Below are 12386 nucleotides of genomic sequence, written 5' to 3'. Positions count from 1 at the left end.
TAGGGAAAAACTCATTTCAATTCACATATAAGGGAAAAACTCATTTCAATTCAATTTGGGGTGAGGGGGAAGGAGAAAAGAGGGGGAAGGGAAGAGGGAGGTGGATTGATATGCTCCCTGCTAATGGGGATGCAACCACAGCAGGGTACTTACCTAATAAATGCAAACATTGTAACCTAATCATTTGTACCCTGATACTAATCTGAAATTAAAAAAAAGAACTAGAAAAAGAAAGCCAGCACACATTCCCTGTTGTCAATTCCTGTTTTCTCACTAAGGCAAAGCGAAAAACACAGTATGAATTGTGACCCACATTTTATTACAAATCCCTTCACATTGCATTTATCCATTGATTGGGAGCTACAACAGTCTGGCATGTATTTGTGTAAATACACATGTACACACACACACACACAAACACACGTGAGGTCAGATGATTAAGTTCACAACTCATCCTGAAAAAAGTACTACATGTTTCATTTCTGAATATCACTACAGTCACTTCTGAACTACTCCCCTCCGGAGCTATGAAATACTAATCAGTTACAAAGTCCAGGGATTTCAGGTAGAGGGACTGGGTAGAAGCTCCCTGACAGGACATCAAGGTGAGCATCCCCAATCTGGGGTGGCAGACACAGAATGGACCCTGGTGTTGGGCACTTAGTGTCCCAGCCTTGTTTCAGGGGCTTTTTCCAGAAGAAGGGTAAACTGAGTCTGCTCTCCAGGGTCATCTGACAGACCAGTGAGGGTCATTCAATAGGACATTGAGGACCTGTAAGATGAGAAATGGCAGAGGGAGGGTGGGAAGGTTGGAGAAAGAAAAGGCAGGACAGAGGAAGGGGCACATGTTGTCTGGGGACTATGGGATATAAAAGAGAAAAGGCATTTTTGATCAGTTGAACGTATGATTTCAATCTGTGGATTGAGCAGTAAGAGTTTTATCAACACTGACTCTTGGAATTTAAGGACATAAAGGTTTATATGGAGAATCCCTTTGTTTTAGGAGAAATCACCCTGGGGGACTTAGAGGGGTTCTGTGCCCCATCCAGCATCTTGTTCTGGTGAGTTTAGTAAAACACTGCTGTTCTGGGATAATATGCAGACAACAAAATTGACAGGGAAAATGTGGTAAAATGTGGAATTCAGAGATCTTAGTAAGGGAAAATCATATATGTGAAATTATTCAGAATCAATGATTTTGAATATTCAAAATGATTTAAATTATTCATTTTTAAAATGAGGTTGAATATTATATTTTTTCCTTCATCATGATTCTAAATTTTTAAATATGAATACATTTTATACAATTTCATTAGAGAAAAACAAAAATAAAAACATTTCAAGATAGAGAGTAACTGAACAATTACTAGAAAGCATGCATCTGAGAAACCTCAAGGAAGTACCTTCTACTGATTGAAATTATACCAGGGAGACACGTTGACAAGAAAGAATTATGAGCAGCAGAAATGGCAACCGTGTGCACACATGTGTAGTTGCTACTGTTTTTTCATTTTTCAGTTTCTATGAAAGACAACTGGTTCTTGATGGCTAAACCAGACTTTGTTGTGGGTTATGACACATACAGAATTGAGACATCAGCACAAAGTCTGTGGCAGGGCTCCTGGATCACACTGGTTCCTACATATTCTGGTGAGTGGTGAATAGTAATGCTAATCTCGTAATTCCTTAGGAATCCAAAATTTGGTGGCTACAACTCACACTAGAAATAAGTATAACTTAATCCCATAAAGTAAAAAATAATAGGTTGGGGAAATCTACCAGACTATCCCACAGAATGCAAGAGGAGAGACAAACGGGGTGGGGAAAGAAGCTGATAGAAAATAGAAAGCAAGTCCCACCTGTGATTTTTAGTGATGACAACTTAAACTCAAAGTAACAAATCTAGAGATGGCAGCTCTGACCATTGTCTAGTGAGAAGCCTATTAATGCCTCGTGCGTTCTATCAGTAAAGTGTACTGAGGGTCAACTCTGTAAATAAAACCTGCAGGGACATAAGGGGCAGCAATTCACTCCCATCATTGTTTCTTCTGAAAAATAAAGCCTTTGGCAGCAACATGAGAGAAACAAAGATACAAAATGGGTATAACAAAACACATACTTCACACTTTAAATTTCTTGTCTTCATGTATGAAATAAAGTATTAACCTGCCTTGGAGAAATATTTACATAGACCCTTAGTAAATTATGAACCAGTGTGAGTCAGGGATTAGCACCCTACTAAACTTTATTGAATAAATTTATTAAACTTTATTAGCACAATTCATCTATGTATCCACATTCAGATAAACTTTGTGGACTCTTTACATAATCCTGAAGAGAGGAAATTTCTTTTAGACAATTCATCTGGCTGAAGGGAAAATTCATTTCCCCAGAGTGCCATGAAATGTTTGTGCCTATAATTTGATGTATAACAATGAGACTCACAATATAACATCAATGTCATAATGAGTTTCCAAGGTTATTGTGGGTTTAACAGGGACAAAGGATGCTCAGACAATGGTAACTGAATAGAGTCACTGTGGCTGTTGTTGGTGCTATATGTTGGAATTAACCCCTTAGTCATAATTATCTACAGTTCAAGAGCAGAACCTGGTTGTTCTAGGATCCCTAAGAATGAGCAGAAAGGGGCCCACAGTGGGAAAACATGACCCCAAAACACTTGAGACACGTATCAGCTGTAGACTATAACCCCAATATGCAGCCATATAAAAAGGAATAATGGAATTCAGCATGTAGAAGAGGACAAAGGTGACCACCAGCATCAGGACAGTGTGGGTGGCTCTGGTCTCAGGAGGGCTTTTGTGATACTGGCTGGTGGTGTGAACATGCTGTACTCTCTGGCGATGTTTCTGCAGGAGAAGCATCATGGAGCCACTGGTCCAGCCCATGAGGACAAAGAACATGGCATCAGGGGCTGACCACAAATAGGTTATACCTGCAGTGGAAGTTGAGTGTGAGCAGAACCCCCTGAGTTGTGTGTAGTTATCAACATTTATGTCCCGTGGACTAGTCATTATCACAGAAATAGACATACTCCACAAGGCACTGAACACCCAGCAGGTGCCACAGACAGGACCAGTGGCCTTGGGGGCTCTTCCTCTGAGCATTGCTGTCCCTGGGCCCCTAGGGACAAGAATGAGATACCGAAAGGTGCTCAGGACACAGGTGGAGCACATTGTGGTGCTTCGAGCCACGAGGCGGACATAATAGACTAGTTTGCACTCAATGGAGGACAAGGATTTCCTCAGGACAAAGGTCACCATTACGTGGGGGATTCCAGTGGAGAAGAGGACCAGGGAGTTGGCCACGGCCAGGTGGGCGAGAATTGTGTGTGTGGGCCTCATCCTAAGGCCAGTCAAAATTGGAGAGACATTATGGAAGAACAGAAAGACATTGGCCATAGTCCCAACCACAATCAGGAGAGGAAAGATGGTTTTCACAGCCACTTCTCCTACAGTTCTTAGAATATTGTACTGAGAATGCATGGCAGGGACTGCAGAGCCAGCTGTGCTAGTGATGGCCACACCATTGTTAGGTTCTCATCTCAGAAAAGTGTTCTGGGGTTTTTCTCCCTGAAAACGGAGACATTGACATATTCTGCAGAACAGGCTCACCCTGGAGAATGAACATTGGCTCCAGTTTCACTTTTTACCATTATTTTGTAATTTCTTCTGTTCTGACTCCACCAAAACTTATAATTTAGGAGCCACGTGTGTCTTGTCCCACAGTGAGGTGACGTGAGAAGTGTTGACTGAACGTGCACTTTCTACATGTGTAGTGAGGGGACTGGGATAAGCACGCAGAGCTGCATATTGGCAGTTCATAACCCTCCTGGGCATGGAAAAGTGAAAAATCATGCTGAAATCATAAGATCATCCAACTCCCTGTGAGAGAATTAATCGTCACCTCTTCAGAACTCAACACTATTTACTGGAGTGACTGGACACAGGCATTTTTTCTAATTCATCAGCTCTCTGGATGCACAAGATGGCCCTACAGTGTATTTAGTACAGGTATTAAATTTGATATGGAGAAAGTGCCCCATGACCAAAAACAATGCCAGTAATAATAACTGGACAGACCTTAGCATGCTGAGCAACCAGGTCCTGGACCACTTTTTCTGAGTGGTGTCATCCTCAGCTCACTACAGATCAACATTGATCCTTAGACCCACTGGGTGACAGGTTATATGACATCTCCCTTAGCTTTTGAATCCCTGTGTTTTCTCTGAGTCTTTCATGAGTTCTGCATTTTACAAAGGAGAGTCAGGCTATTTCCCTCAGCTCAACTCACCCAGAGGCCATTAGAGTGTCACATCAAAGTCTGCTCACAGCCCCAGTGCCTGCACAGCTAGATTCTGTGGGATCCCATAGGAAGGTGACCCATTCTGGTTGAAGGAGTACAGTCTTCCTGAGGCAATAATGTTACTTAGTCCTGCAGGATTCAGACCCACTGCCAGCTACAGAGAGAAGGTATGAATTTGAAATAAACCTCCCAAGTTACCAAAAGTCCTTGCTCTTTGGGAGAACTGACTAAATCTCATGAAACTGTTGCCCAGACCCAGAGGAAGTGGCACTGTGCAGAGCTTGTCACCACTGGTCTTGGGGTCATCAGACCTGAGTCTTTCTCCTACCTCTCAGTCCCTGCTGCTGAGACCTGAGGACACCCCTGCAGCTCTCAGAACCTTGTTCCTCTTTGAGCTGGAAGCCTTTGGGTAGGTTGTTGAGATTCCAGTCTCCAGAACCGGAAAGTTCCTACTATGTGTCCAATAAGCCACCTGTTTGCTTAGTCCAGTCTGGGTTATGCTTTTACCACTCTCTGCCTCTGTTGTCTCCATGAAAAAGTGAAGCGTGTGCTAATGTAACAAGCAAAATAGTATGAAATAATTAATACAGGTCATAAGAGAGATGTGAATGCATAGTGCAGATTTTATATTAGTTCTTGATCACAATAACAGGGACAAAGTTATTGCTCATTCTGAAGTAGTAAAAATACAGACTATAGGTATTTTTAAATTGATTCAATTACATATCATTTCTAAGGACATGGGGGAAGCCTAATTAAACATAAAGGAAGAATAATAGATCCCCTCTCTTCCAAAATTGCACTTTCTTAACACTTGAATGTTAACTGGAGTTCTCCCCACTAATTTTTCTCTCTCTCTCTTCCCCTGCATTAGATTAATGATGGATGCAACTTCTAGTTCTTTTCTTTGCCCACAAACTCACAACAGAGAGCTCACAAACGAGTGTCCCAGACTCTGCAGAATCACTGAGTCAACTGCATCCTTCTCAGTGGGACGTGAGAACAGAAATATTGTCGTTACAACATAATGTGTCACAGACTATTCCCCCTGTGTATTTCTCTTTGTAGATGTTTATGTTGTCAATGGCCCTGATTTTATCTGTAGGGCACTAAGTTCTAACAACAGTCCTGCACTTTAACTGTCCACTTGTATTCACAGTAAAGTCTATAGTAGGTCTGAGAAAAGAGCAGACTCTTGTGCACCTGGTGGAAGAGCCCAGTGGCTCTGTCACCCACCTCGGCTGAGACGCTGGAGAGATCCTGTCCTCCTTTTCTCACTGTCAGGGTCTCCAGGACACAGGGGTTCAGAGACCCTCCCCATGTGGTATCCCCTGAGACTCCACTGCAGATGACCGTGTGCCCTTGACTATCATAGCCTGGGTGTGGATGCTCAGAGCAGAGAAGGGTAAGCACCTGTTCTGAGCAATGTCGGGACACAACCACAGCTGCGTGTCCCTCTCCTGCTGCTGACACTCTGTCCCTTCTCTCTCCCTGAGGTTCTATGTATGGAATCAGAGCACTCACCTGGCTGGTCTTGGCCCAGAATCTGTGCAGAGAAGTTTTAGTCAGGGCTCTCCTGAGGTCCTTGAAACCATAGTTATAGGGACAGGGATTCTGGGCCTTATGTCCCCACAGAAATCACATTATCTTGTCATCTGTAGCATCAGTGACATTATCTCCTGGGAGACTTTGTAGAAACTTTTGTGAGGAGCAAAATTTATTCCCAGCGCCTTTCCGCCTCAGTCCCTTCTGAGGGACTTTTGGCAATTAGTGGGAAGATCCTAATAGCCCTGAGCAAGAGGCAGAGAAAGTTCTCTGTGTCCCTGTGGGAGCATCTCAGTTCAGAAGTGCCATTGTGATCAGTCAGGGTAGAGGGGACAGTCACTGGTGGGTCTGGGTTGGTTGTTCCATATTCCAGGTGGGCTAATTTCTTACTGTCCTTTCACTTTTCTAAAACTGTGATGAGTCCAGAGTCTGTGCACATAGAGCCTCACAGATGACCTGGAATTGGGTCTTTCCCATGACTTGAAACTCTGCACCTCCTGCTGTTTATTGCCCACTGTGTGATCAGACTGGAAAATGTCCCCTTTGAAGACTCTATCACTGTAAATCTCTTGTTTACCTCAGAGGCTGTGACTGTGCTGGGAGCTCATAATTAGTTTTTCTCTTTCTTACCATATCGTCTTCCCTATCCTTCTGTGGCCTGGCAGGCTGTCCCCTTTACTTCTGCATGGAAGATGCATTCTTGGACATACGGGTGGGTGTCAGATGAAGGCAATGTATAAGTCTAAGGGGAGATTCTGTCAATATTCTTTAAAATTTCAGAAACGTGCCATAAAATGTAATGGAAAATAGGGGGAAATTATAAAGAAAATATTAGATAAATATTTAGAAAGCAGATCACAATGTGGCCCCGAATTATGTGAAAGTCAGTCAGGTTTTCAGCATATTCTAAATCCAGGAACTTTAAAGCTTTTATTGATAACATGAAGCCTTACAGTTCCCAAATCCCAGCGCAGCCTTCTCCTCTCAGCAGATTTGTCCCACCCCGTGGGTCAGGCTCCTAACTCATGTTGTCCCCATCCCACCTGGGCCAGCTACTCTCTCCCTGGTTTTTAACACTGTGCGGATTTTCTTTCTTGTCAGCAGGAACTCACCAGTCATACCCTCCTGCAGGAACCCGAGTTCACCCTGCCCTCTTGTCACTACTAAGACCCCCTCCCACTGGCCCTGCTTGTTCCCTGAGCTTCTTTATAAATCCCCTTGCGGCCCTGTGTAGTGTGTGGTATGCATCTTTCTCTGGGATGTGATTGTGTGTGACTAACAATCTGCCTGACCCATCTGTCCAGTGTGGGATGTGGCATGTGGGGACATTTCATTCTGTGTAGGGTGGGAGGTCCTAGTTTCCCCAGTGGATTTTTTATTGATGCATAGTAAGTTTACATCATGTCGGAGTACATATAATATAATACATTCAAATAATGTGTAAGTATCAAACTCATCACCTTGAATATTTGTCTTTTCTCTCCATTACAACCATTCATTAGTCCAGAGGACTTTGATTGAGTTTCCTTGTCACAAGGCATCACACTGTCCTGACACATTGGTGATATTGTATTGATTGGACCTTGAGGGGCGGCAGGAACCCCTGTTCAGAGTTACTTAATTATGACTAACACCTTCTGCAACAACCTAGATGGAAGTGGAGACCATTCTACATGAAGTATCTCAAGAATGGAAGAACAAACACCTATATGCTCCCTGTAAAACAGGAGATAACTGATGAGCCCACATGTACTCAGCTGTGCTGACCAGGGCACTCTGAGCATCCACTGTGCCTTAATGCCAACTCCATGATAAACCATTAGTCTGTCTCTCCATTAGTCACCCTAATACTGTTTTATATACCCATTAGGTGGTGCATTCCCTCCCTTCTCTCCCCTCCTCTGCTTTATTTCCACTGAGTACATGTGGGCTCATCAGTTATCTCCTGCACAGGGCTATGGTGCTTCACCCTGACTGTGCCCCTTCCCCTAGCCACTTCCGAGTGACACAGAGCCTCCCCAAGGTGTGGAATCCAGCACCAGGTCCTACAGCCAGGCTTGGCCAGTGTCGGAAGAAGCAGTGCTGTGCCAGGGCCACATCTGTGGCTGGACCTCACCCTGCAGGGATTGCCCGTTCTGCCTGGGGTTCTGAGCACTGGGGGGGACCCTGTCACTGCAGTTCTTGTCCCCTCCTGTGGAACAGAGTCTCCCTGAGTCTGTAAGCACCTCAGCTCCCTGGGCTCTGGCTCTGGGCAGGGTCTTCTGGGCAGGGTCTCACTGCCTCGTGTTACTGCACAGCCCAGTTTTTGGCACTGGCCCAGCTGCTTCTGTCAAGTCCACATTCTCCAGAGAGCCCTGACAGTAGGGTCAGAACCTGGACATCATAAAATCCTTGAATGATTTAAAGGACTTCCCAGCTCCAGGCCAGTCCTGCCCCAAAAATATCACACGAAAGCCACAGATTTCTTTGTGAATGTTCTAGTATCTCCATTCAAAAACATGAAGAGAAGCCAGTGAGATTAACTTCAGTCACACATGTCATTTAAGACATGCTGTGCACTGGGAGCTAGCCACATCTCAAGTAGTCAAGGGACACCAGTGGCTAGAGTGGGCCTTAGTCTTACCTGTTGTTAAATGTCTCCAGATGTTTCTCACCTGTGTTTGGAAGTAGGCACCACCATAGTTCAGAGGGGTGTACACACTGCAGGAGTGATCTGCTCTCAGTGGGGAGGCTCTGGGGAGCAGACACTTTACTTTGGCATGTTAGCAGCCTTGGGGTCATCTGCAGAGCGGATCTCAGGTCCCTGATGGTGGAAACCAACTTCCCCAGCTGGGGACTCACCTTCACCTTCTTCCTCTTAGTGACCACAGTGCAGGCTGGGCACTCAACCCCCACTCCCTCGGTCTGCAGGGAGCTGATGCTCCTAGGACGAAGACTTACTTGAACTTTCACTGTCTCTAAGCATCTCCTGGATTCTGGCCTTGCCTGCTATAGCTTCCTGCACTGGGATCTGGAAAGATCTGAAAGAAACAGTGTAGATTATAAAGCTTGAAATCAATAGACCCAATTTTGAATGCTAATTTGCCACTTGCAACCCTAGGCAAGAGCACATTAAAAAATTAACTTATCTGTGACTTTATTTCCTCACTTGGTAACTGGGACAGACACCACTCTTGGGATCATGTGGCATTTCAGCAACTGTAAGGGGTAATTAACATCAACACAGTTACCACTCCCAACTCCCACCAAACATGAGGCTGGCGTTTGAGTCACAGAACCCCCCTGCTCTGTCCTGTATTTTAGAACTAAAGTCTGGAAAGGGTGAGGGACTTACCTAAAAACCTCAAACATAAAGGTTTGAATGCGGACTTTTTCAGGAAAGGGAGTGGTTGGACTTAATTCTTTCAAAGGACCCTATGGTCTGTGACTAAGCCAAAGGGAGAGGTGGGGTAACACAGCAGGACCCAACAAGTGGGTTCTAATCACCCACAGAGAAAGAAAGGGAGAACAAGCAGGAAAACAACCAGGAGAAGCAGAGACCAGGTGTCTCACCTCCAAGATCAGATCCCTTGATGAGGCCACCTGGTGGCCAGGAGAACAAAAAAGATTTCACTCACGTGGTGGTAGCCCCTGGAGCGAGGGTGGGCGAGGGCCCAGCCATGACGTTGTTGCTACCCATTGGCTGTGTGAGCTCGGGATGGCCCCGCCCAAAGTAAACCGTTAGCTTTGTGCACCTGCACGTGTCGCTTAAAGGTGCTGCTCCTGCTGCTGAAGACCTTCACCTACCTGCCACACACTTGCAAGCAGGGGCCACGGGGTGGCAGCATTCACCTGGGTGCCCTGGGGCAGAGAATGTATGTGTCTTTACATCATGCAACCTGGAAATTGCATTTGGCATTTAATTTTTTAATTTTATTTTATTGTAAATTGATGAATTATGATTCTATATGTTTATTGTGTACAACGTGATATTTCCACAATGTGGAATGATTAAATCAAACTGACTGACACATCCATCACCTCGAACTCTTATTGTTTTTTTGGTGAGAGTATTTGAAATTTACCCTCTAAACAATTTTGAAATATATAGCGCATAGTTTTAACCATAATCTCCCTGCTGTGTAATGCATCTCAAAATGTATTCCTCCTGTCTGAGACTTGTTCCTTCAGACCAACAACCCTTCCCCATTCCTTACTTCCCTAACCACTAGCCTCTGGTAATCACCATTCAACTCGCTACTTCTTTTTCTTTTTTTTTTTGGAGACAGAGACTCACTCTGTCACCCTGGCTAGTGTTCTGTGGTGTCATAGCTCACAGCAACCTCAAACTCTTGAGCTTAAGTGATCCTGCTGCCTCAGCCTCCTGAGTAGCTGGGTCTATAGGTCCACTCTCTACTTCTATGAACTCAACTGTCTTAGATTCCAGATATAAGGGAGAGCATGTAGCATTTATTTTTTTGTGCCTTGCTTATTTCATGTAGCATAATGTCTTCCAGGTTAATCCATGTTGCCAAAAATGATGGTATTCCCTTCTGATCTGTACCACATTTGTTTATCCACTGATCTGTTGTGAATATTTGTTGTTTCCACATCTTGGCTATTGTGGATAATGCTGCAATGAACATGGGCTTACAGACACCACTTTGACATAACTGGTTATGGTTTTTTATTCCTTGGAGACAGGGTCTTACTCTGTTGCCCAGGCTAGAGGGCAGTGCAGCCTCAATGAAGTCACTGCAGCCTCAAACTCCTGGGCTGAAGGAATGTTCCTGTCTCAGCATCCCATGTAGGTAGAACTACAGGCACCCGCCACCACATCTGGCTAAATTTAAATTTTTTTGTAGCAATTGGGGATCTCACTATGTTGCCCAGGCTGGATCTTGAACTCCTGGCCTCAAGCAATCCTCCCACCTCAGCCTCCCAAAATGCTGGGATTTGGGAGGTGGTTTACAGGTGGGATTACGGGTGGGAGCCATCACACCTGGAACATGATTTCAAATTATTTGGGCATATGCCTAGAAATATGACTGTATGCTAATTTTATTTTTAGTTTTTCAAAGAATCTCCATATAGTTACATTCCCACCAGCAGTGTACGAGGGTCCCTTTTCTCCACATTCTCAGCACTTATTGACCTTTCTTTAATGTTGCTGCTTTCATTCGCTCCATCTACTTTCTCCCTAAAAGTCTCTTATCTTGACCCTCTATGAACTAACTCCTCAGCCCCTTCTCAAAACTGACTTTTATTTCTTGATCTCTTGCATTGGTTACTGTTGTGCCTCCTATTCTCCCTATCAGTTAGGTCTCGGCTAAAGTAGAAAAATACCGGTTAACTTCTGACAAATTCCTGGGCTGCAAGCCCTTAACAAAATGGAGTAAATCTGGTTCACTCCCAAGACAGATGGGAAAGTACTCACTAACTTCTTGCTCGACTAACTACTGGGCCTAGGAAATGAACTGATTGTCCCCAAATTGACCTTTAAACAATACCAGATGTATGAACATTGAGACAAAGATATATGAAGGAAAAGTACTGGGACCAAAGATGTATGAGAAAATATTAAAACAAAGATGTATGACGTATGGTTAACGGCAAAAATTCTGCTTCTGTACAATGCTTACTGGCTACCCCTACCTGAGTGCACCTGGACAGCCTGTGTGCCAACCAGGATGCAGACCAAGCCTTAAAAACCTGACTCCTTAAGCACTTGGGGCTGCTCTGAGAAACCCCATGTTGGGACACTGAGGCAGCTGGCTCTTCAATAAAAGGACTCTGCTGTAAATTTGGCTTGTCTGCTAGTGTGGCCTTTGTGGAACTCCCGGGCACTACATGTCAATGTCCTCATACTACGTGGATGACCTGTTCTCTTCCTTTTTAATCAGCTTCCCAACAGCAGACCTCCCTCCTTAACTCCAGATTCAATTGTCTAATTGCTCCCTACACACCCACAGTTGTGCTCCCCAACCATCAGCACGTAAAAATCAACACCTCTAATTCTGAGTCTCGAGTTCCCACGTTGGTGTGGGTCTTGCACACAGTAGCCATTCCTGTTTGTCATGACATGACTGTTGTTCCTCAGAACTTTCCTTCCTAAATTCTCCTCCATAGTTAACAGTGATACTGGGCATCTGTTTGTCAGTTCTTTCGTCTAAATATGTTTGTTGTAACTTTAACCACTTTAATTACTAATATAATTCATGATTAGTATTGAAAACTGAGGAAATAGGGAAATGTAAAAATGAGAAATTACAGTATATGGGTAAACATAAACATATGTGTGCTCCTCATGTTATATATGTACATGGGTCATTATGAAAGTTTTGATATACACAAAAATCAAGAAATGTAAAATCCACACAGGCAGAGTAAAATGAAGCCCTTCCAGCAACACCTATAAACTGAGCAAGTTGAATCAGAAAGGACATTGCCAACCCTATGTCTTGTAAGTGAAATAATGGAGCATAACAAGGTCTGTCTCAAAACTTTCTTAAAACCCACATACGAATGTGTGTATG

Source organism: Otolemur garnettii, unplaced genomic scaffold (genome assembly GCF_000181295.1).
Source record: "Otolemur garnettii isolate 467f Iridium unplaced genomic scaffold, OtoGar3 scaffold00264, whole genome shotgun sequence".
Lineage (NCBI taxonomy): Eukaryota > Metazoa > Chordata > Mammalia > Primates > Galagidae > Otolemur > Otolemur garnettii.
The sequence above is the reverse complement of the archived record's forward strand: the minus strand, read 5'-3'. Positions refer to the sequence as shown.